Source organism: Anser anser (assembly GCF_964211835.1).
Source record: "Anser anser genome assembly, chromosome: 1".
Classification (NCBI taxonomy): Eukaryota; Metazoa; Chordata; class Aves; order Anseriformes; family Anatidae; genus Anser; species Anser anser.
In genome coordinates this window covers 76651605-76678215 of record NC_139720.1, presented here as the reverse complement: position 1 = coordinate 76678215, position 26611 = coordinate 76651605, and the positions used below count along the sequence as shown (strand labels likewise).

The 26611-nt window shown below is 39.1% G+C and overlaps 1 protein-coding gene across 6 annotated transcripts in view; it reads left to right on the top strand.

The window, feature by feature from the left end:
- RASSF8 (Ras association domain family member 8) overlaps nt 1–26611 on the top strand; it is an 88821-nt gene that overhangs the window by 14393 nt on the left and 47817 nt on the right. For 2 of the 6 annotated variants that reach the window (XM_083822123.1, XM_083822125.1), the window contains one exon: nt 6830–6885. The exons of 2 other annotated variants lie outside the window; for them this stretch is intronic. The gene's annotated coding sequence lies outside the window, so the exon portion shown is untranslated. Of the gene's footprint in view, nt 1–6829; nt 6886–24288; nt 25184–26611 lie in introns of all 6 variants that reach the window. 2 more of the 6 variants (XM_083822126.1, XM_083822128.1) reach the window with 2 other exon arrangements.

Below are 26611 nucleotides of genomic sequence, written 5' to 3'. Positions count from 1 at the left end.
GGGCCCATTGTCAGGATGTCTGTTTACTTTGTACTCTTTATCAGCCTGAGATGCATACAGAATCATCTAGGTTAGAAGAGACCTCCAAGATCACCTAGTCCAACCTCTGACCTAACACTAACAAGTCCTCCACTAAACCATATCACTGAGCTCTACATCTAAACGTCTTTTAAAGACCTCCAGGGATGGTGACTCAACCACTTCCCTCGGCAGCCTATTCCAATGCCTAACAACCCTTTTGGTAAAGAAGTTCTTCCTAACATCCAACCTAAACCTCCCCTGGCACAACTTTAGCCCATTCCCCCTTGTTCTGTCACCAGGCACATGGGAGAATAGACCAACCCCCACCTTGCTACAGCCTCCTTTAAGGTACCTATAGAGAGCGATAAGGTCTTCCCTGAGCCTTCTCTTTTCCAGACTGAACAATCCCAGCTCCCTCAGCTGCTCCTCGTAAGACTTGTTCTCCAGACCCTCACCAGCTTCGTTGCCCTTTTCTGGACTCGCTCGAGCACCTTGATGTCCTTCTTGTAGCAAGGGGCCCAAAACTGAACACAGTACTTGAGGTGCGGCCTCACCAGAGCTGAGTACAGGGGGACAATCACTTCCCTAGCCCTGCTGGCCGCACTGGCCATACAGTTTCTGTTTGTCACAAAGGCATGGTTAGCACTAACACTATAGATGTGTCGATGTATGTTCTTTCTGTGTTTTGCTCATGTGACTTAATTTCATTGAAACTATAGCCAAGCACACCTATGAAATTTGTAACAGTACTGTTTGCACTAGTAGTACTTCTTTCCTCAGGGTGATTTGACAATGTGTGAACCCAAGGCAGAGGCTTGATGTGTCTGAATTGGTGTCTTGTGCCTACATGTGCCTCTCTTCCTATGCAAACTTCAGGTTTTTGCTTCAATTCTCAGTTATTCCAAAATCTTAAAATGACCTATCTTTATTGCTTTATTTGCGTGCATATTTTTATTTAAGACTTCTATTCATAACTCCACTGGCATGGATTGTAATATCTTAATCCAAAATCAACTTTCTTTGGGAGCATAAAGATATATGGTGAATTTTTGCATAAGCTTCTGCAGAATGAGTTGCCTGGGAGATCTTTGAGGAAGTATCACCTGTGGGAAGTGACTGGAACTTTCTTCTCCACCTGAACTGGGTTCACTTACCTGGACCTTGTCCTTAGTACTTGTTGATGGGAGCGCAAGGATGTCTTTGCAGTCTCTTGTGCTGTTGGAAGTCCATCAGGAAAGAAGCCTGTCTTCTGGCCTTCTCTGCTCCTGTTGAAGAATTGTGTGGTACCAAGTTGTCTATCCTTATGCTGTCACTTTTTGACCTGGAGAGCAGTCTGGAAAGAGGAGATGCAGTCTTGTGATCATGGGTTAATGTTCAAAGATAGATACCATGATGGCAGTTTCTCTTTTTTTTTTTTTGCCAGTATTTGTTCATTGAGTATTGAAACTCCCAACCATCTCAAATCACCTATGTTGACTTTCTTAAACCTCCTGGGATCTGTATCTGAAACAAGCCTACACGCTTAACAGATTTTTTTATTTTTAAGCCTAAAGCACGGGTTTATTTAAGCATAGTGACAAAGTAACACATTCCTACATGCCATTTATTCTCATATGTTGCCTTTTTTGTATGTTGGTATTTGTGAGATGCTCTTAAGCTTCAGCCTTTATTGATTGGGTGTATCTGAAGAATCAGATGTAGGTGGTAGAGAATGAAGTAAACAGTGACTTGGTGTGACTCTATTCAAGTCAACATCCACAAACAAATATTGTGTACAAATCACTTCTTGTGTAAGCTTGCTTTTGTCTGTTTGAGTTTGTACTGATTTGTATGGTATCTCAAATTAGGGAAATAAATTGACAATTCACACTAAAAATAATATGCAAATTTATTTCCATGTCATTCACGTGAAATTCAAGTTGATTTATTCTACTTAAAAACACTGCTTCCTGGCTGTGAGAGACCCAGTAGCTTTATTAAAATGAGTCAGAACGCTAGCTGTCTTCTGAGACTAGGCTACAACTCTGCTTGTATAGATTTACCAGTGACTCACTTGTAAGTGAATATAACTTGATTAAAAATGCATTAAGCATTAATATTGGGGTGGTACTTGTGCTTTAAGAAAAGCCTTTAAAATGTTTTGAAAAACTGGAGTAACTTAATGGCTCTGAACTTAATTAAGTGTAAAAGTACTTAACAAAGAAAAAGGTCAGGATTTGTCACTGGCTTGAGGCTAGGTTGAGTGCTTTCTGAAGTGCATCATTGTTAGGGTCAGGTGTTAGGTACATAAAGAGTCACAAGTTTCATTTTCTGGAGAAAATTCTCCATCTTCAGCTCTTGGTGAAAGCAACCTGGTCTGAATTGAGTGTGGGTATTGCTTTGAGCAAGAGGCTCTCACTGGTTCTTCCAGCCTGACAAATTCTGTGATGTTATTTTCTCTTTTTTTTAAGAGGTGTTTGTACCATGCAACCACCATGCATCCACCATGCATCCGCGGTCTTAAGTGGGTTTTGGTAAAGTTTTTCACTTATCTTCATAGAACTTCGGCTGGATTAATAAAGAATTTCTTGGACTTTCTCTTCATTTTTCTGGCTAATGCAGAATGTTTATTTAAAAAGCTGGCATGGGACAAGTTGATGTGACCTTTCTGCAAATTTTAGGTAAATTCTTAGCTTTCCAGAAGCTGAATTTTTATATGGAATTTAATGGTTCTGTACTTAAACGCAGTAGACGGGCAGAAATCATGCTCTAGGGAAACTTGCCACAGATATTATATATTGAAATACCTTATGATTTTTTTAGCTTAAAAAAAGGCAATAAACACAGTAAACACTAGAGATCATAATTCAGAATGCATCAAGTATAAAGAAAATCCTTCTGTTTAGGGTAGTCTTACCAAAAGTCAGTGTATACATTCACATGATGGGAGACATAAGGAGTTATATATAATATATACATACATACATACATGCTTTCCTGTAAGAAAGGAGCAATGAGATCGGATTCATGAATGTTGTACATGCATATTTGATTAAGGTGCATGTGGGGGGGAAACATACCTAGTAATAGATCCAGAATTTGAGGTGTGCTTGTTTAGATGCCGTTTCTTTTGTGAAAGGAATAAGCGTGGATTCATGTTCCTTCATGTATTTAGACTTCTGCAGCTTGTGTCCCAGGCAAGTTTATAATTCACAGATAATAACTGAGACTTAAAGAAACACCCCACTGCTGCCCTGCTGTGATTAAATCAGTGTTGAGCTACAGGCTTTGAAGTGGGAGCAAAAGAACAGTTTTTAATAAAGTTGGCAGTCAGGAGAAGTCCCTAATTACTGGAATAAAGGAAACATCACTCCCATTTAAAAAAAAAAAAAAAGAAAGACCTGGGGAACTACAGGCTGGTGAGCCTCACCTGTGTGCCTGGGAAGATTGTGGAACAGACCCTCCTGGAAGCAGTGTTAAAGCACATGCAAGACCAGGAGGTCATTTGAGACAGCCAGAATGGCTTCACCAAGGGCAAATGGTGCCTAACCAATCAGGTGGCCTTTTATGATGGAGCGACTGCATCAGGTGACAAGGGAAGACCCACTGGTGTTATCTACCTGGACTCCTGTAAGGCCTTTGCCATGGTCTCACACATCATCCTTATCTCTAAGTTGGGGAGAGATGGATTTGAGGAGCGGGCTATTGGTGGGTAAGGAATTGGCTCCATGGCCACACCCAGAGAGTCATGCTTAATGGCTCCGTGTCCAGGTGGAGGCTGGTGACAAGTGATGTCCCTCAGGGGACTGTCTTGGGACGGGTGCTGTTGAATATCTTTATCAACCACATAGGTAGTGGGATTGCGTGCACCCTCAGCAAGTTTACAGGTGACACCAATGTGAATGGTGCAGTTGATACAGGAGAAGGGAGGGAAGCCATCCAAAGGGTCCTGGACAAGCTTGAGAAGTGGGCCCACGCGAACCCAATGCGGTTCAGCAAGGCCAAGTGCAAGGTGCTGTACCTGGACCGGGGCAATCCCAGACATGAGGACAGACTGGGAGAACAACTCATTGAGAGCAGCCCTGCGGAGAGGACTTGGGGGTTCTGGTGGACCAAAAGCTCGGCATGAGCCAGCAGTGCGTGCCAGCACAGCTCAGAAGGCCAGCTGCACCCTGGGCTGCAGCAACACAGGCATGGTCAGCAGCAGGTCCAGGGAGGGGATTGTCCCCCTCTGCTCTGCCTTGTGAAGCCCCACTTGGAGTGCCACAGCCAGCTCTGGGGCCCCCAGCACCAGAAGGTGTGGGGCTGTTAGCGTGAGTCCAGAGGGGGGCCACAAAGATCATCAGAGGGCTGGAGCACCTCTCCTATGAAGAAGGGCTGAGAGAGCCGGGGCAGTTCAGCCTGGAGAAAAGAAGGTTCTAGGAAGACTTCATTTCAAGCACTTTTGCATAAACTTTACACAATTTGTAAAATCTATATGGAATATGTGGATTGGTGTACCTTTCAGATGAAAACCTTATTTTCTTTCTTTCAATTACCATTTTCTGGTAAAAGCAATGCTAGAATAGGCTATTGGCAGATGGGGGGTGTAATTCTTTGCTGTTTTACTATATTAGCTAATAGATGAAGTAAATTTGTAAGATGGCAATAGTAGATGGAGAAGAGACAAAACTTATCAGGGCTAAGAACACGAAGATCACTAAATGGTCTCTTAATCAAAAGTACTTAGCAACTACAGCATCAGTTCTTTAAGTCTGGCAAATATAAGCATCACAGCATGTGTTTACTTACGTGTAGGTACCTGAATTTTAAAATCCTGAGTTTCTTAACTAAGGAACAGTAAATGAAAAGTTCCCTTAAGAGAGCCTAAACTGAATCATGGGAGATTTAAAGGGAAATCTTAGGTTGCAGTATATTCTGGCATCTCCTGCTGATTGTTTAGTCATATACATCAATAATTATCAATCCTAATAACTTCTCTATTTTCTAAATCAAAATGTGGTAGTAATTTAGAGTCACTGCAAAGTGTCAGAATGGTTTCTTGAGGAATCACTTTGTCATTTGGGTAAAAAGGTACGACTTGACTTAACTGCTTTCAGGCTTATGTTAGAAGCCAATAATTTAGCACCTTTATTCAGTAAACGACAATCTATCACCTAAAGAAAAGTGGCTGCAGTTGAAATCTGAGCACGGAACACATCGATGTGCACACATTGTGCTGATCCTAAAAGCAGTGACCCAGTGCTAGCTGAGGTGGGCTGCAGAAGAGCTGTGTCACTATCATTTTTTTTTCCAAATACAGTAATTGGTGCTACGGAAAGCAGATGTGCAGTGAATGCAGGTTTTTGTGTGCAACAATGAGAGAACACGTGAATTGGCCTGTATCAGTATGTTGCCAGAGTTGATTGAGATTTTCTTGACAAATGGGTACAGAAAAGTTAATTGTAGAAGGCCCTGCGTCTATAGGGATGTGGTGTTCCAGTTTTTCATTTAGGATTGAATTAGGCAATACTGGTAGTACTGCAGTGCTACCAGCCTTACGGTAATACCCAGGCTCATCACCAAAGCTGTTGTACAGGGAGTAAGAAGGTCTGGGAGGTCAGAATTAAGTGTCTGGGACCAACAAGCCCTTATTACTGATTGTGCTGTGGAAGTAGGGCATAGCACTACAACAGAATCTCCAGAAGTTAGTATCAGTTGCAAACCATAGCATTTTTCATATTGGAGGCAATGTGCACAGTACATATTGGTGTTGTTGGAAGCAGGTTTTAGATGGAGAAGGGTATTAAAAGATCTGTCAACTCTGAGTTTGTCAAATGTTTCTGTAGCCTGCCTACTTTGGCCATCTTTTATCCACTTAGGTTGATGGTCTGTTGAAACAAATGGCTCTTTGATGGTGTGTTGCCTTAAAGGGATCACTTGATTAAAGTGTCTGTTAAAGTTCACTAGTCAAGCAACACCTATAAATCCTGTTGTATTTGGTAGCTTGACATAATGGAGCGTTTGTGTGCTTCTGTACATCCCTTCAAGTAGGGGAAAAAGACGCTTCCATACTTTCACGGTACCCGTGCATTAAAAATATCAATCATTGCATTTGGGGTGCTTTCTAACTGTATTTTTCACTTAAGAATTTGTCACTTCCTTTACAGTGACAATTACCATGCACCAGTGGAACAGCATGCATTATTTTTGGTATTCTTCTTCAAAAGGGCTAGATTAAGATCTGAGCTACAGCTGTTGTAAATGGAACTCTTTTTGTTATAAAGTCTTTCAAGGTTGTTCCCTTTTGGGGGTTAATTGATTAAGACGTGTACTGAGTTGGCCTGAATTTCTCTTGCTAATTGAATAAAATGAAACCACAGTCTACATACAAAAATCAGCAATGTGAGTTCCTGATTGGTAGAGCTGAATATTGCTTTGAGATCTGTTTGTCTGTTGTTGGCATATGTAGAAGTGTTTTATCCCCCAAGACCTGGAGATTGACATCCTACTTTACTAGGTCTGTCTGTCTCTAAATGTTGCAGAACAGATGGTTAATTCAAAAAACAAGAGTATTAAAGCTGAGTAGCTAATCTGATCTTCTAAAAATTAGGTTGCCAAAACAAGCTGCTGTATTTGATGTAGCCACTGAATTGGTCTATTTTTTTTTTCCTGATACAAAGACAAATCTCAGTCTAGTGCCTCAGTGCAAAGAGGTTGGTGGTTGTTTCAAAATTTTCAGCTTTTCAGCAATTATCTCAGAAATTACAATTAGAGAAACAAAAGTTTCTTACATATTGTAGGTCTTTGAGAAGAAAAAAGGCTTATTTCAAATCCCTTGTTTTTCTAGGCTTAACACTGTGGTCCTGGGTTTTAAAAGCATCATGGACAAATTTCAGGAGTCAGGTAAGGTCGACACCTGATGATTTTCTCTTTAACCTGCCACAATTTGCTTTCTTTATTTCTTTATTTACATAGTTGGTGAGATTAGAAGAAAAAGCAAACTGTTGGAAGAAAGGATTATTATGTTTACAAGCAAACTATTTTCATACAAAATAGCTCTTGCTGTCAACAGGTAGGATAGATGATTTCAGATAGGTGTTATGCCAAAGAAGCGCTTAGATCATCTAATCCAATCTGCATGCCACAGACCCACCTTGACTCTGGGCAGAACCTAATGGTAAATGAATCCACATACATCTGTACTGTATGAAAGGGATTAAAGCATTTGTTTTCTGCATTCATCCTGTTGGGATTATTGCTTGGGAACACCATTTCATACTAACCTACTTGCCTACTTTCAAATGAAACATTCAGATGAGCAGACTGCTGCTTATCTTAGCCCATGGGAGTTTAAATACTTGTAATTCTTCCTTGAGCTGCTGGAAGTTATTGTTGCTTAGCACTTTTCAGGATTCTCTGACCTTGCAATCCATTTTTCTGTGGTGGATTGATAAAAGAGTTTTGTACATGAATTTTGGGAGATTATTTTTCACTTATCTGCTGTTATAAGATGAGCTATCATATTTTGGGAGGAATAACTTTATTGTAAATCCCTATGCATGGTGTAAAGGTAGCTTGATCATTGTATAAAAGCTGGAGAAAACAGTGAAACTATTTGTGTATGCTTCTGCCTTGGTAAGTGCCTTTTAAGTTAAAATATTCAGGTTTTCAAATCTTCTTTTTGCTAATTCCTCTGATGTTTAACCCTGTGTATGAAAGGTGTTGGGCAAACAAGTGTAAACCGATTCCTTCCATCTGTTCAGTTTACACTGTTTTGCAGTAGAATTGAGCTTGCTGTGTAAGAATGTCGAATCTCAAATTTGTATAAGAAAAAAAATCCCCTCTGCCATAGAAGCAAGTCTGAGAGGAATTTACTTTGCTTGGCTGCATTTTTAAATGCTGATCAAAACCTTGACTTCCATGGGGCATTTTTTTTTTTTTTGGCTTTTCTTAGAATAAAGGGTTGGTTTGGTTCTTTTTAAATTCTGCTTCTTCTAAGTAGCCTCAAGACACTTTTTATTTCAGGAACCAGTGGCTCTGTTGAAGCCATTGGCCATATCCTCAGACATCTGGAGGTGGCGATCTTGCAGGAAGGGAGTGTCATTTGAAGTACCACCTACTTGTCTGCTGATCCCTGTGATTAGGGCACAGAGTTAGATGTTCATACCACAAGTTCTTGCTCGCAACTTGAAATGGCCCCTTCAAAACTGATAAAAGAACAGTTCGAACTAGAACAACCTTGGTGAAGCCTGGAGAAAGCAATATGTTTGGGAAGAAATTGGCAGAGGCACCAAACTGTCTGAGAGCAGATGGAGTGTTGTCATCAGTTGCAAAATCAATGCAACTACTACAAAAAGAAATAAAAATTACTCTTGCTCTGCTCTTGCCAAACACAAAGAACAGGAGCCATAAATACCATTGGTAAATTGTCTTAGCTGCCAGTGAGCATCCTGCAGTTGTAATCAACAAGTTGGAGTTGTCCCTTCTAATGCTGGGCAGCAGCTATTGCAGAAGCATTGGATTAGCAGTGATAAAATGAACCTTTTCCAGTTCTTGCCTAAGGACAGGATCTTTACAGTTTAGAAATCTCTCACTTCTCTTGCTCAGCTATTCTGGCTCTGTGGTGGGGTGTTTTAACAATAAAAATGAGATTTTCAGTGATTCTCTTGTGCTTGTGTTGCATGGTAAGACTTCCGTGTTTTAGTACGGTTCAGAGTTGGGCTGTAAAGCAGTTACTTTGTACGTATTAACATCATGTAACTAGTGACCTATCTGCCCTCTGAAATGCAGTTTTGGAATATTGTCATGTTTAGTAAATGTATCTGGTTGGCTGCTACGCGATTGACCACTATGGTGCATAGTTTGTGAGGGGATGGCCACCTCTAAATGAAAAGGAGCAGTCACGAGGCAGGATGCATTACTAGATCACTAGTGTCTACGGCAGATGTCTCTAATCCTTGGTTCCCAGGAAAACAACTGTTGGAGCAGAGACTGTAAGATGGAGAGCGGTTTGGTTTTAAATTCTGAAATCTGTTTGTACTGATCCAAGCTCCATTTCCATGGCAACAGGAAGTTTAGTGCTCTCACTTATCAACTTCAGCTGCTGGCTGGCTTTGGGGAGAGTAAATTGTTCCCTTATGCTAACCCCTTCAAAATCAGGAGTTGTGTTGGTATATTAGCATTGCATTTTTTATGGAGACAGAAATAATGAGAATTATTTCATGTGTTTTGTTTGAGAGACACTTAACTTTAACTGCTTACAGATGAGATATAAATGTTCAGAGTTCGTGCCAGGTTACCAAATTGTTAAGTTGTCATGTTCATAATGACAATGTAATGCATAAGATCACAGTTTCTCTCCTGATTTTGGGGGGCAGGGAGGTGGCTGGTGGTGTTCATTATGGTGTAGTTTTACAGGTTGTGAAGCAAACCTGGTGCTTGCTGCAACTAGAAGGATTAAATCTGACCTCTGCATGCTTTCCCTCCAGTTCTTTGTCAGCTGACAGCAGTAATGCAGGTGTCCTCCCTTGCTTTGCACCAGCCCTGGAATATATCAGTTCCAGCAGCAACCTACACCTAAAAACATCGTGAATCTGCACTCTGAGTGAGCCAGGGGCTCAACTGGATCACCTTCTTATGAGAATTTTCTAAGGTCCGTTTGTGCTATTGCCAGCAACGGGAGCTCCCAGGCACGGTCTGCATGGAGTTTATACCGGCAGAAGGGCTGTGCTGACCCCAGGGGAAAGCAGGTGAAGGCCAAACCTTCTGGAAGGAGCCCCAAAGAAGCTGATGGCTCTCCTGGGTTCCAAGTGTAATGGGGTTTATTTAGAAGACCATGGAGAACATAAAGTATGTACTGCTAAGCTGTGTTCAGGACGAGAGCTGATAGGAGAAACTAGCAATCCTTTGGTTGATAAGTGTTCTCTGTTGTGAGAAAGTAGCTCTTCTGATCTGGAAGCTTTAGCTGGTTAAACAAAACTTTTTTTTCTAGTGACTTTGGCATTCTTATCAGTATTCCACTTAAAGCTGTTTCAGGGAGCATTGTAATTGCTCCAATTACTATTTGAAAGCACTTCTGTATTTCTGTAACTTGTACCATTCACTTTAATGTACAAGATCTTGACACAGTAGAAGAGTATTGAGTGTATGGGGAAACCGCGTTATACTAGACACTTGTAGCCAGGAGTGTTGTGGCTAATTCTGTCTTTGGTGTAGTATGGTAGTGTGGGGTGAAGAAAAAAAAAAAAGAAAAAAGATATCTCTCTGCAGGCTATTAACTCTGAGTACTTGGGTCCTGATTCTGTGTGTAGAACAGCATCACCAGAAATGCTGATGCCAGTTGAGCTTCCAACAGGTGCACTAAACTTCTAGTCTTCTAGTTCTCTTCTCTGTGGGCAGGTATTTCAAGCTTAACATATTTAGCCATCAGTTGGTCAGGGCAGGTGACCTGTATAGGCTGTATAGTCTATGAATGCAGCTGGAATGCAGGCGATCCTGGATAGGTATGAGTAGAAACAAAATTTTAAGAGTTCCTTTCTGTTTTTTGTACTTTTATTTAATAGAAGTATCGGTTCATTATTTTTTTTCTTTAAGAATCATGAGGTCAGTAAACTAAGTCTTAGGAGGGAAAAGGGAAAATTGGTTAATCTGGAGATATTCTTATCTCATGAGCTGAAGTCTCATGGAGCAGTGTCTCCCTGCCTAGATCCCCTTTTTAATTCCAGATTCAACCTGTTAGCTTGTTTAGGTGCAATATACCAGGCTTATGGGGAGCTATGTATATTTCATCTAGGCAAGCTGTCTTGGGAACATGGAACACCACTGCTGTGATGGTCCTGTCTGTCATGTCGGGTAGGAGGTTCCAGGTTTGCTCTAGAAAATGGAGGACTCTTCCTCTGCTGCGCTGGCAGGAATTCAGTTGGCATTTGCCAGTGTAAAACTAAAGATTGAACAGGAGCTGGTAGCAGAACAGATGACGTGCATTTTTCTTAGAACATAAATACAGCAGTGGGGAAGAAAAAGCCCAAAGTAACCATAATTGAATAATCATATCGCTTAAGTGTAGCCAGGAAATCTTGTTTGTTTGTATTAAGTAGAAATATGTCAACATTTTTCAAATGTAAGACAATAATTATTCAGCAATTACAGGGTTTTTTTTCTGTTCCAGCAGTCAGTAAGTCTATAAGCTAAAGACAAATTTTAAGAATGTACATGGATAATGTACATCTTTTCTGGAGGAATATACTCCCAAACTACCTGCAGTTAAATGTAGAAACACTAAGTAATCCAAGCAATGGAGCTTCTAATCTTCTTTAAAACGCTACTTGAAGAGTTGCTCTAGCACATACCATTCCTTCTCTCCTGCAGGTGTTTCTTACCTTGAGTGTGAATTTAAATGAGTCTTGAGGTATGAAAACATCAAGAAAACTTGGCTGTAACTTCTCTTCCTGTGTAGCAGCTGTTACTTAATAGGACAAGTCAGTATATGTGTGTGTCCTGTCAGGCAATTACTCAGTTGCTGCTTATCTGAGGGAGGAGCTTATTCAGCCACTCGTTTTATCCCTAAGTGTTCAGTTCTTTTGTGTTTATTTGACTTTTCTCAGTTTTCCTAAGTTATAGATTTGATTTAAAAAAAAAAAAAAAAAAGGAAGAAATGAGCACAATTACATCAATTGCATAGCAAGCTGTGTGTGATACAAGTACATCATAACTGATTGAAAACCTCGTGATGTTTCTTTTCTCTCATGACTGGGAATAATCTTCTCACTAAAAGTGTTTTTGTTCATGTTATGTAATGGTCATGCAGTGTGAGCATAACAGGCAGCTTTACCTGAGATTCTGTTATTTATATTTTGGTTAGTGTATGTAAAAAAGCTAAGACGCAGTTGAACAACTTCAAAAATACATAAATGTTGAACCCCCTCCCCTCCCCTCTCCCCTTTCTCCCTTCTCTTCTTCACCTCCATGTAGTATGTCTAGGCAACATAATCAGTTTTCTGGTGCTATTAGTCACTTCTTTATATCTGTAAATAGCTATCTCTTCCACTCAGAATCTAAGAGATAAGATTCTTATTCACGTCATTCTTGGATGTAATTTACTTACCAGTAGTCACACTACTTACATTATGCTACTTATTTTTAGAAGAGTCTAGGAGTTGTAATTGAATTACTAAGAAGAATGATCCGATCCATTATCTAGCACATAGTACTGGTCAAATGGCTTTTAATGGCATGAAAATATAACCTCATTAGTATTAAGATTATATGTATTTTCCCCAGAATCAGAGTTTGTCGAGAATGACAAGCACAGAAAAAATTAGCATCACCCCATAATCTTGTACCGTTACACATCTGAATATAAAGGAAAGCTCTCAAGCTGCTCTGGGGCTTAAATATTTAGCTGTTCCATCTTTAATGTAGGTAGGGGCTTGTACTTGACTATAATGCTGTTTTGTGTGGGGACTTTGTGTGCTATTCTATCAGTAAAAGTGGGTGAAATTAAAAAGCTCTTAAAGTATCTCTTAAACATATGCAAATATAGTAGCGGCAGACATGCAGTTATATTTTCTTTCAGAAAAGGACTACTTCCAACTCATTTTGAAGAGATCAGACTCCTTTTACTGGTGAAGGTGACATCAGTTTATCCGTGCCTTGGATTAAAAAACTGTTTCTGTCTTGGTGACTTAGCTTTAAATCTTATGCTTGAGACATACACAAACCATAAAACCATGAAGTGGAAACAACTTTTGGTCAGCTTTTCAACTAATATGCATAAGAAGCCAATTCTGAAGTTCTTAGAACAGTAATTGTGGTTGGTTTATGAACATACTTCATAAACTTATGGATTCCCACCCATCCCTTGCAGACAACATACACTTTTCTGTGTGTAGTTCCAGACTTATTTTGGGTAATGTGTATTTAATTCATGTGATTGGCTAAGAGAATCAACCTATGTGCCCAAAATTATACTTCCATTTGTGTTCCTCTTCTGCATCTGTATTGCAGCTTGCCTTGTGGGGTTCTCTATATTTGCTTTCATATGATGCAGCAGGCCAATGGCCAGCAAATGTTGATTCTGTACTTTCAAGGAAGAACTTATTTGATATCTGTCTGATGTAAGCAATGAACTGAATTGTGTGTGGATTACTTCTTTCTGCTGCAAATGGAAATAAAATGTTTTATCTCTCTCCACTTTATACAGTAACAACTAAAATAAGGTTTTAAGCCTGGGTGAATGATGATGATCAGGGCTTGGCTCTGTAATGAAAATTTAAAATTGCCTTGAAAGTATCTTACTATGCCGTGCTCCTGATTTGCAGTTTACCCAATAAGCCATTTGGCTACAAGGTACCAATAGGCACACCTTTATTTTTAAGATGGCCAGCATTTTGTTTGAAAGAATGCCATACTCTATTTCTACATGCAGCACAGCTTTTTGCATTTAGCTTTAATAATTTATTCATTATTTTCTTTTGCTTTCAAGTCATTTTAAGATTTCCTAGAAGGTATTCCAGAATGGAATAACTTTGGGGAGGGATATATGTGCTTGTCAAAGACAGCTCATTTGTATAGCCTTGAAGACTCACTGTGTCTGCTGTCTGTGAAGGGCAGCTCCGAGTTAAGGATGCACTTTCAGCACTTTCAGCAGCTGTGGAGATCTGTGTCCAGACACTTGAGGGCACTAGGACTGGGGTGTTTTGGTGACAAACAGTTCTGTTGTCCAGTTTGGTCCATATTCACCTCCCTAGTAAGAGAGCAGCAGCACTTTCCTTTATCTTCCAGTTTCTAGGACTTACTCCAGAACATTGCAGGGTTCTGGATTTTTTTTTCAGGGAAGTTTTTGAAGGTATATATTATTGCTGCAATTTTAAATGAGAATACATGACCTATTATATGAGAAATTTTCAGAACTCGAAGTCTAATTTCTGTGTTTCTCGTTGGATAAAAAAAATGCTCAAGAGATGTCTCTTCCAGATACATTGCTTTATTTTGGTGAATTAACTTCCAATTCTAAACGATGGAATGAAAGCAAGTATTTGCAAGTGGGAATGAGAGTGTGGATATGTCTCATCTTTCAGGTTTCCCTGAGACTGCTGCCTATACCTCAGACTTCATATATGGCAAACCTGCTGCTGTGATCAAGGTCTTTCCTAGGACATAACATGCTCCAATATTGAATATTGTGGAGAGCTTGTGCAGATGTACAAATTAAATTCATTTTTCAGCTATGTGATATCCAATGTCTGATGTACTCTTATAGTCAAGTGACAGCAGTTAGTTTTATTGTGATCTATTGTGATCTTGTGATTTGTCTGGTGATCTAAACCAATTTCAATTAATGTTGGGCAGGAGTCAAGCTTGAAACAGAATAATTTTTGGCTGGATTGCCACCAGCTTGCTAGCACTGGCACTGCTAGTGCAAAACCAAACTAATTGTTGATCTGTTAATGGCAAACTGCCAAGAAAATGCTGATTCTGATTTCAGTCCATTTCAAAAAAATATATTTATTAACAATTACTTATGAACACTGCAGCGATGATAGCATGGAAGACTTCACCATAAAAATGGATTTACATTTGTTTTCAAGAATCAGACATTAAGAATGTATGTATTTTTTTTGAATATGATAACTTAGTGAAATGTGTCTTACGTGTATAGTCTCTTTTTTTCCATTATAAAGGTTATTTTGGAGGTGACCGAGCCAATGTTTGTGTCTGTTAGCCTAAAGATATTTTATGTAACAAAGAAATAATTGCTTGATGATGCCTGGTCATGTTTTACAAAATCTAATAATCACTCATATAGGGAATTATGTCCTATGCAAAGTAAGTGTTTTCCTGCATCAGGTTATTCTCAAGAGGATTTATTGCAAGAAGGACAGATAATTGGAGTACAGAAACAAGACTTGTATTTTTAAATGAAAAAAAAAAAGGAATGTCCTGTCTAAAATGTATCTGAGAAAAATCAGAGTGAATAGTAAGGTTGTCTGTCAGTGCCGGTGGTGTTGGATATTTCTTCTTCAGTTACACATCAAATATAAATAACTTCTGTGGCTCCTTATATTTGTCATTTAAGCTACCTCTTCTAAAGAACCTAACAACTTAAATTTCCGTCCCTTCTCTGAAATTCGTTTTAAACAAAAAATGCCATGTTTCATGGTGCTATTGGCTGGGCTGGCTGCAGGCAGCCCCGTTTGCCTTCTAGTGGGGAAGGCATGGTTGGCATGAGCATGCATCTAGTGCGTGGCAGGGACTGGGCTCTTCATGTGTTTTGTTGAAGACCTAGGAGACTTCAGAAGCATCTCTTTGTCCCATCACTGGGAAAATTGTATCAGGTTGTATAATGCTTTGCTGCCTCAGTGAACTTGCCAGCTCTAGCCAGGAGTGCGTCACTTCCATGCTGTCATTGGTGGTGTCTGATGCCACTGTGCTCTTGCATCTGCCTGTTGAATGCTGGGCTGAAAAAAAGCTAGCTTTTGCCTTCTGCAAAATGCTACCAGCACAGCTGAGTGAGGAGATGACTCAATTTTTGAAGTAACATGTTCTCTATATGCTACATATTGTCTCTTCTTTTTTTGGTGTATGTGTGTGTAGTTGTTTTTTCTGTGTTGTTAGAGCTGTGTATCATCTACTAAAGTTTCTATCAATTCTAGAATTCTGTTACTTGTACAAAGGGAAGACTTGCTCCTCAAAATGCTGGCAAGAGATTGTGCTTTAAGTAGTGAATGCAGTAGCATGGGTTTGAAAGCCAGTGGTCTTCCATCGCTTTGATAGTTGACTGCTTTGAATCAATTTTCTAGTTCTTTTCCAAGAATTATTTGCTTTCCTGTGATTATCCTGTATGTATAGAATTATTTGAAATCCATTTACCATTCTCCCTCTTTATTGCAGCCATACCTACCTCACAGATCTGGACTAACACTAAACATTTAGATAAAGTGTTCTTGAAATAAACTTGGCAAAGGAAGCTAGTGCTAACCTAGACTGTTGGATTTCAGGAGAAAGATGTCTTTTTACATCAAATGATACATGTTGGTGGCAAGTTAAAAGTGCTTCTGCCCCCCAGTGTTACCCATGCTTTCTTTAGCATGGAGCATCTACTCAGGAAGTCAAGATTATTAAGTAGTGTTGCTACCCTTGTAGCTGGTCTGCAAAACATGACTCCAAAAATTATCTAATTAGCAATACTTTCAGTTGGACTTTGATACTAGAAATACAGAGAAGTCTTAACTCAGGTTGTTGGTGCCGTTACAGAAATCCACCTTTCAATCTGCAATGCTTACTTAGCATTGCTTACTTAGCTGTAGTCAATTGGATTAAAGAACAATTTTTTTTGTGCTTTTTGTCTGTAAAGAGTACTATTAAACACTGCAGCTGAATATCATGTGTATGTGTTGTATTATATTACTTAAAAACCTATAGGTTGATAGTATTTTGTGGAGTTGAATAAAATTTTCATTTTCATTGATGTATTTCTTCTTTTCAGCTGAAGAGGTTGCCTGAACTCTGACATCTTTCAATGACTGTGAACAGCAATAGCTAGTAAAGATGTATGAATGTAGTTTTAAAAGATGCCACTAGGATGTTGAAAACTGTCCCATCTAGCTGTATGGTGGTATTTCCACTTAGTATTCGATTAATCTTAAAAAGGGTAGATGCATTTTAAAGCTTGTGATAGTTTTAAACCCTAACCACACTAGTACTAAGTCAAATGAGTCGGTGCATTCTTAACATAATACCTGATGTTTAATTGTACCTGTGTTTTTTTCACAGAATGTTTATTTAAAAAGGAAGCAGTATAGATTTTCACTTGATGGGGCAACAAGAAAGCGCACGATAAAGGAAAAACAAAGGCAGACCTTCTGGGGATATCTGTATTCATTCTTCCCAATAGAAGTATAGGTTGCCTATATGGCATCTCCTTAAGGACCTAGTACGTGAAATGTTGCCTGTTGAAAGGCATTATTGAGGCTCTGTGGGAATTAGAGCTTCCTGCTTGATTTGGAAGTGAATGCTATAAAAGGGATAATTAGTACTTTGTGCTGGTCTCTTTTATGAGGGTGGAATTGTCTTATGTCACTCTGGGAATTGCTGTAAGGCAGAAGGGAAGAATGAAGTGGACCAACTGATGTTCAGAGTCTGAGGAAATATAGAAACCTTTGTATAAACTTCTGTCTTTGTTCATCACAGCTACAGAAGATCATAAACTTTTAAGTCAGGGAGAATGTAAAAGTACAGAAAAACATTGTGATCAAGTAATCTGTGTAAACGATGATGGAAAATAAGCGTGGAGGTGGAGTAAAAGCAGTTTCTAGTTAGACCATAGTACATCAGTGTTGCAGGACAACTACAGATTTCTTTGGAAAAGCTGTCAATACTGCTCCTTGTAGCTTTTGCAGCATTAGAAACTGTGTCTACCTTGGAAGAAGTGAATCTGAATTAAGCGCAAAGGCCTACTGGGAACAGCGGGGGAAGAATGGTATTATGAGAGGATGGGGTAGAGGTGCTGAAGTATTCTTCAACCAGAGATGTTATCATCTCAGAATACAGGGGTGAATTAGCTGTTTTTTTGCATTCTGTGTAGCCTTTCAAAAGAGGATGGAGAGACTGAGGACTGACATACTGAGTTGCAATAGCTTAACAAGCTAATCCGCATCTGCTGAGCTGTGGTAATTTTGTGCAGCCTCTTAATCCATTTTCAATTCAAGTTAAAATGCTTTAGAATAAAATTCTTTGCTTGGGTTTTAAGCTAGTGTATTTGATCTCATACTTGCAGAGGGCCAAGTCTGGAATCACCAGGGATTCTATTTGAAATCAACCACTTGATTACACATTGTTTCAGCTTTTTAAAAGGTAACCTAACTTTTAAAGTAGTCTACTCTGTCATCAGAGTGGTTCCAAAAAGTGTTTACCAATATGGTGATAGGTGCTTTATATCTGTGTGTGTGTGTGTAAAGCAAACTTCATTAATGCTTTACCCTGCTTAAGCTTGGTGTTTCTCTGCATAGCAGGTTAGTCATCTTTGGGTGTCTTTAGGTGAAGTCTTTGAATGTGAGCCTGTAACCCCTTCTAATCTTCCTTTTTAATGGAAGAAGTCCAAAGAAATCTTGTCCAGCGTTCATATAATCTGTGTTGCACTTCCACAATGAAACTGTTTGTGGTTAGGCTGTTAAACTCTTGCCACAGTGTTTGCATGCATTTGGAAGCCTTACTCTGGACACTGAGATGGGATACTGAGTTAGCTGAATATGTGGTCTGACCTACAGCTTTTCTTGTGTCTCACGTAAGCAGTTGGTGTTTAAGGTACAGCTCCTCCCTCCTCATTTTATTTTGAAACCTTTATGCTGGGAATAGTTGAAATATGTTGGCTTCAGCCAGCCAGTGCTGGCTCAAACGCCATTACTGTTCTCAGTTGCAAATTAACTTTACCAAAAATTACTGTTTATGACCTCAGTTAAATTCTCATTGCCTTCAATAGTAAGACCAGCATCTCGTATGGAGCAGTGACCATGCATGCACACTATCGGACTCCTTTCTAAAATGAAGAGGTAGTGACGAGTGTTTTGAGTAACAGGTGGGAGCTGACAGTGGAACAATGAATCTGACCATTAACGCTACTGATAATAGCTAAAAATTCTTGTAAGCGTATTGAAAGAAGATATTGACTGTATTTAAAGTAGTAAAGCCAAATCAAATATTTCCCATCTGATAGATCTGTCTTCCCCTTCATTGTTAGAATCTCCTGAGTTAAATCAATTTGAAGTGAGGTTTACCTGGTGATGTAATAGGATGGTTAGCTTGTAAGGCAGTATGCAGGCAAGAACTTTGTCTTTTTTTCCAATTTGAAGACCTCCAAAGATTTCAGTAGAGGTGAGCCCAAGCAATAAACACTTATAGAGCTGTATGTGTTTTGTTTGGGGGTGGTGTGGCATAGAAAGGAAGTAGTGTATTTTCAGTAGTGGTCTGTTTCCAAAGTCCTGCAGGATCAAAAGCTGGTATAAGTATTACAATGAAATGCCTGAGCTGGCAGTCATGGGAGAGCAACCCTGGCAAGGGACAGCTCAGGTCTTGGGTACCCTTTTGTTCAGGTAATTGCATTTGTTTTTAGCTGGTATCTTAAGATCCTTTCATAAATCATACAAATCGTACAAACTGCGTACAATCACAAGGGGAAAAATACACTTTTTTCCTCAAATAATATGTAGAGTGGCAGCACTGTACTGCAGTCTTGTAATGAAGTTTGGTCACCACAGAACTCTGCTCAGTAGTTTGGTGGTTTCTTTGTCCAGACTACCTGGTATACTCATAGTACTACTGTTAGGACATAGGAGCAAGGTAGTATTTTTAAATGGCTAGGATTATTTTCTTTTTTCTAGAAGAAAGTTGTGTGTCTGTTATTCTCTAAGTTGTCTTCATTTTCAGAGAAGATCAAAGCATCCTGTTCAGCCTCCTCTGTTTAACTTTGATATTTGCTATTTTGAAAACTTTCATTGTTTGGGAATGTTGATTTTGAAAATATGCACACTTTGTCATTGACAATTCCTACATTTTGTGTGTAGATGGGTTGTATTTGTCTTCAGGGAAGAATCCATTCTAAGGCCTTAATAAGTTTTCTTTTTTATTGAAATCCTGGAAATTGCAAGTTAGGACTGATTTAAAAGAAAAAAAGTGTAATCTGCATGGGATCTGAGTCAGTGTTAACTGAAAACATTCACAAATTTTGAGATATTTTCATTTTTCTTTACATCTATTCCTCCCAGCTGTATGCTGGCTGAGGATGAATTAGATTTGTATTACCTTAAAAATATATAAATAAATAAATAAATTTGGAAACCAATTAACTTTTTTGGTTTGGAGAGGAGGGGAGAAGAATTTATTAACCAGATTTGGACAGCATCTTTGGCCACTTAGCTTCTAGTCTGCAGTGACTGAGCAGTACTCCGAAGCTAGTGAGGCTCTTCACATGGCGATAGATTCTGGGGGATGCACAGGGGCGTGTTTGGAACTGATTTTTTTTCACTTCCCCTAAGGGTCTTCATGCTTCCCCCGGGAGATGGACAGCACCTACTGAAGCCTCATGTATTCCGTGAAGTGCACTGTTGCAGTGAAGGATTAAAACTTTGTGTTGATATTCACGTTAGTGCATTAACATAGTGGTGCATCTTTACCGCGTGCTTGACTTAGAAGTATTTGCAGCTCTTTGGCTTTGAACTCCAGAAGATCAACTAACAGCTGAGTGTGTGTGTGTGTGTGTGTGTGTACACCTCCCACATGTTACGGTACACTGGAATTTTTTTCTAAAGGGAATTTGGGGGATTTGCTAGCCAGTACTTCAAATTCAAGAGAGAAGTTACCAAAGAAGTGTGAAGGCACCATAAGACATTGTAGGATTCATTGCTGCTTGCTTTCCTATCTTGATGCTTTTTCAGCTTGTTCTGCTAATTGCAACACAATCTGAATCCTGCTTTTGAACCTTGAAGAATTTCCAAGGGAAATTGAAAGCTTATGTTGAGCACGTCATTTTAAGTAATGATTGTCCTCTACAAAAGTAAAAATAAACTGTGGTTCAACTGTAAGGAAAAGCGTTTGAATCTAGGTGATGATTTCTTCTTTGACCTGATTCTGGAATTAATGTGAGGACTTCATAAGTCAGTCAGGAAAAAATAAACATATGTTTCTTAACTTGAAGTTCTCGTATAGACAAGGCCTTGGAGTTATGAAAAAGACTGTTTCTCTTTCCACTGTTCCAGTTCTTGGAGAGGCTAGCTAGTCTAAGCTTAATGATTATTTTTCACTTTGCTGTGCAAGCTATGTTGTGATCAACCCATTGTCGTCTTTATTGTAATGTACCTTTTTGTGCTTACTTTCTTAATTTACTTGCTCTGATAAGCTTGATCAGTCACCATAAAGATAGCTTCTCTGTCTCCCATCTCACACCTTGCATTTACCTAAGTGTATCGATCATCCATTTTAACTTTTTCAGAGATTTAAAATACTGAATAGTAGGGATAGTGTTTGAGAAAACTTGCTTTTATCATTTTCATTACATGTGGATTTATTTGTGTATAACAACCATAGTGGCTTGAGATGTAAAGGGGTTGACTAGGTCACTGTTTCTTCCCTCCTGTAAGAGTGAAGGTTCTGCAGTTCATGTTATGGTAAGGGTTGGTGCTATGACTTTTAAATCAACCTGCTGGGTTTGGTTTTATTTTTCATAGTGATGTTACACTTATCAGGAAAAATGTAGTGACTTGTAATCAAAGTTAAGCTTCTGCTTAAATGAATACCATCTAAGTAAATTTAGAGTTTGTTTAGCTTCATAAAAGTATCTTCCAGGTTGGGTTCTTTCTCTCCCGCTGTAAGCAGAATGTCTACAGATTTGTGTTTTTACCTTTGAGGTGAGCAGCCTGACGTTTTCTCTTGAGTCCTGAGTTCATTGGATGTCTCCGCCTTTGTGGTAGGATCTTTCATCTAGACCTGTTTTTTCTCCTGAGCATCTTAAGATGTAATCATTATCATAGGTGATTTAAAGACATGGTCATTCTGTTGTTGCCAACTAGAAACTAAATCCCAGATGAGCTTTTTTTTTTTTTTAACTTACCTGTAAACCTAATGCTGTCTTGGACTACAAAATTCTGCTTTCTTTGTCATTGCTAACGTCCTTTTAAACGTAGAATTGTGTTGCCATTGACACGTTAAATTTTGTAGTAGTTAAAGCAAAAAAACTTTTATACTAGCAAATAAACAAATTTCAAAGACTTCACTTTTGTAAATGGCCTCTTGATTGGGCATTTCTTGGTAGCTGGTGCTTAGTTGGCCCTGGTTCTGCTGGATGATAATTCACTACCAGTCAGCGCCTAATGGGAGATGGTTATTACTTCTGAAGCTGGGAGTTGTGGGAGTCTAATAACTTGTAAAACCTTGTAATAAGGTAATCTCTTTACTGTGACAGATGCTATTGCTTTGCTTACTGCTGTTAGAGATAGAGGTAATGGCTTGTGATAGAGAAATAAATTTTTCTATATCTCCCACATCCGTTTTACACTTGCACCTATGCAAGGTCCAAACACCCATGTAATCCATTCCACTGGAAGGATTGCTTCAAGAGCATTGATTAAACATCTTGCTGAGGAGTACAGCAAAACCAGCAAAAGTCAGCTTTGTATTTCCTCCATTGACTCATCTCTAATTGCAAGGCAAGAAAAAGGTAAAACATAGCTTTCATTAACTACATAATAAAGTAAGCAATTAAGGCTCCAAACAAAAACAGATCTGATTTTAACAGCTACTGCTATTATATACAGTTTGTTACTTATCAAATAAATAAACATTATAATTCCACTAAGATTTTCTCAAATACTTGGAGAGGCAGGTGAACAGATGTTGGTTAAAGGTCTGATGGAGTGCGCTCCTTTTCAACAAGGACAAATGCTTGTGAATGAAGCTACAAATCTGCAAGATTTCAGGCCCCATGTTCTGAACATGCAGAGCATGCTCATGCATGCTCTGCAGGTGCCATCTGTGACTTTTTACAATGGTGAAATGAGTAACAGTTATATACTTCAGTACGTTCACCCTGTATTATCCATTGTGTGCTTTCAGTGAGAGACGTTTGAAGTTCATTTTATAAAGCCAACTATTTGAAGGCACAAGTTACCCAAAAAGACTGCTGCTTAGCAAACTTGCATTGTTCTTGTACTGAAATTGAGTTACTTTGTGTTGCAACATATACAAGAAAGTGGTATGTTGTCTTCTACTTCCTTTTGTACATCAGCATAAAACCTAAATTAATGAGTTTTTTTAACTACTTTTGAAATAACGACCTCTAACGTATTGGTGAAAACATACAAAGCCCCTTTGCCCCTTCAGTAATATAACTTCACCTTATCTGCAAAAGACAGAACCTAGAGATAGCAAGATCTGATGTCTTACAAGACTGGATTTTTTTTGGTCTGAGTGTAGTCCTTTCTTTGTAGGTGTGCACGGAGGTATTCACTGGCCCTTTATCAGCTTAGCAGGGGTGAGCTGTATGAAATAGCTTGCACTGTTGTTTCACTGGCGTATGTGTTTTGCTGGATTATTAGTTAGGTTTTGAAAAGCCAAAGTCTGGATTTGATTCCTGATCCAACTCACTGTAAATTGAGGGCAGCCATGTGGGACAGGAAGAAATGGAAGAGGTAGGAGAATGTTACAATTTTTGAGTGCAGAGCTGGCTTCTGCACAGAGTGCTAATGGAACTATGTACATTTGAATCAAATGCGAAGACTGCAGTGCACCGTATGCCCGATGGAAATCACAAAATAAACCTCTGCAGGCCTTTAGGAAAGGAGAAAGGTTTCTGTATCTGCTGCCAGTTTTGCTGCAACTTAGCAGTAGCTTTACTTCTGTGCTTTGCTTTTTCCTGTGCAATTATAGGAAGGATGGAATCTGAGAGTTGTTAAGAGTGGGTTATAACTACATTTGGAAGTTAAGTTAACCCTTAAGCCCTCTGGGGAATCACTGTTTTGGATGACAACCTTTTTTGTATCAAAAAGGTTAGTTGGAAGCGCAGAGTGACATGTAATGCTCCTGCTAAGACAGAACTAATGTGAAACTGGATTTCTTTGATTGTTTTTGGTTAATTCTAAACCAAAACAATTTAAATTTACAAACAACTTGTGGTAACTAAATGTGGTCTCTTCATTCTTTTTCTGTTCCTGATGTGGATTCTGGGATGATCTTACTTCAATGATCTTATAAAAACAGGTCAAATCATCATGCAAAATGATGCTGTGTAAGCAACCTATGAAAGGAGAGAAGAACATCCTTAGTTTGCAAAGATGACAGCAGTCTTTTTTAATAAAATAGCCTCTCCAGAAAACAGGCTCTCCAGAATTGATTACAAGTTGCTATGATGTGCAAATAGAAATTGCTGTCTGTCTGTACCTGGAAAGTGAAGAATAATTTCCTCAAGAATTATAATATCTGCTGTTTGAGAGAACTCAAGGAAATGTTGGATTCTGCCTTTATATATGTGATCACAGGCTGTATGTTAAACTACTGCTTTGCCACTGTTCAGTTGTTAATCCTGGCTGGGATGTATGCTCAGTGGCAAAGGAAGAGAAATCTGTTTTTATTCTTTCGCTACTGTTACATGTACGTATGTCCTTTGCTACGCTTACACAAGTCAAATGGAATCCCATTCCATTTTTTGTCCAGTTACTGTCAACCAGATTTACCTTTAAGGAAAGAAATTAAAGCAAGTGCTACACTTTGCTACCATTTTTACTTCTCCTAAATACTGATACACTTGTATGACTTGTCCAGTTTTTCAGAGATTTGCATGGTTAAGAACAGACTATCCCAAGTTGTGAGGGACCCACAAGGATCATGGAGTACAACTCCTAGCTCCATACCAGACCACCCAAAACCAGACCCTCTGTCAAGAAGCATTTGGACAACGCTTTCAGAACTCCAGCAGGGTCAGGGCCATGACCAGTGCCCTGTGAGCCTGTTCCAGTGCCCGACCACCCTCTTGGTGAACAACCTCTTCCTAACATCCATGTGGTGGTATCTTACTGACATGCATGTTTTTACTTGTACTGTTCTTCTAAAATGTCTTCCACTCGTTCTAACTGTTAGGATCAATAGCAAATGATCTTACTTGACACACTTTATAGTAACCTGCAATTTAAACAACTCAGTGCATGTGAAAACAGACCCAATCCCAATTTCTGTTAAATATCACAGTTGTATTGCCTTAGCCTATTTTTTTTTTGTAAGTAAGCTTTCTTATATATGCTTTTCTGAGAATCGGTGCAAAATATTTAGTCATACATAGGCATGGCAAGTTTTTGTGATGCTGTTTAAAGTATTAATAGTCAAGGGTTAACTCATACAGTTTTGTTTCAAAAGGAAAGACAGGCACACAAGGAGTTGGAACTTCTTGTATTCTAAATCTGCAGAGCAGACTTTGCCTGATCATGAGCTGCAAGACTAGGCAAAATAATTTTCAACAACAAAGTAAGTTTTCCTCTGTGACTTAACACCTTCTCTACTGGTTGTGTTGGACAGTTGCCTGGTCAAGTGAGGCTGGATGTGTCTACCTTGAGTGGTGTAGTTGGGCAGTGTTTTCTAGCAGAGGTGTCTGATCAGCAGTCTGCAGCAACCTTCACACTTCTGAAACTCCAGCAGGAAATAATCAAAAGCATGTCTCCTATCAGTAAGTGTAATGTGATACAATTGCAATACATGCTGTCTTAAGAAAAAAAAAGGAATCTCATCATGGCAAGTAAAAGAATTACTAATTTCTGCTGTTGCTCTGGTATTCTTCCAAACTGAGTTGCACAGAATGCATGAGGAGATCAGGGAGTCATGAAGTAGTACATGCAGAGGCTGTGTATGTGTTTTGGTGGCTCTCTGTTATATCAGCATGCCCTTTTAATCTTTGGTTAATTGTTTCAGTGAGCTTTAATGCTGGGTGTTTTCAAGTACAATGCTACTAGTTGGGAGCAAGAGAAGAGTGTCCCCCACCTATACGTGCTCTCTTTTATATGACAAAGTCATCCTAGTTTATGTATTGTGAGTTCTCTTGGAAGTATTTTTTTAAAAAACAAAAAATAAATCACATGAGGTGGATTTTTTTACCCTTTTCTCAACAACTGGTTCTCTGAAAGTTTAAATTTGTGTTAAACGAATTCAAGCTTGTTGCTTCTGGAGAAGTATGGAAAGCAAATGCCCTTCACATACAAGGAGAAAACTGACAAGCAGAACTCTTAAGGTCGTGGTAAAAATTGATTTAAAAAGCTATCTGCTTATTTTTATTTCACTCTTTGGTTTATAGACCAGCACACTTTCATAACACTTTTCAGCATTTCAGTAGAGCATAAAGAACTAGGATGCAAAATTTGTGAAGAGGGAGTAATTTACAATTGGATATAAAGAGGTTATCATCCATTTTTTCTTTTCCTGAGCAAAGTAGTAGTAACAAAGGTGATTTCTTTTTTGACTAATGTAGAAAGGGAAGTTAATAATGTTGCTCCTGTTAACACAGGATTTACTGATTTATTTATTGCAACAACAACCACAGCTACTTGGGAATCCCAGATGGGCTGCTCACTCGGATGTGACCACAGGCTAGTGGTAATGTGAGCAGGATTTGTGAGATGAGTGCCGTAGGCAAGTTAGACACAAGCAGGCATGGGACTGAATGATGTGGAGTCAAGGGCTGGTTGAGTCCTCTGTCAGTTCAGTCTGAGGCATTAGGCCCCTCTGGGGCAGAGGCAGGAATAAAGTTGTGTGACTTCTGCTGTGACCTGCAACCTTTCACGGTCTAAGTGCAGTAAAGACTTCAATAGGTTGATGTTGCTTATATTCATGTAACGTGCCTTGCTTCTAGTTTGGATCTGCCTTCTTCCAATAGGAAAGAGCAGTAGCCAAAATAGGTTCATATAGGTGTTGTTACTTCAGAAGCGTATGCTATTTATTGATACAGTAAGACATGATAGAATAGCGAGCTAGCAGGAGGCAGAATTACCTTTTCCTCTACTGGTATACCCCTAAACTTTCTTTTCAGCCTTTCATTTATTCCGTTTTGACATTTGTTATGAAGACATAATCTTGCATCTGTAGACCTTCATACCACATGCTT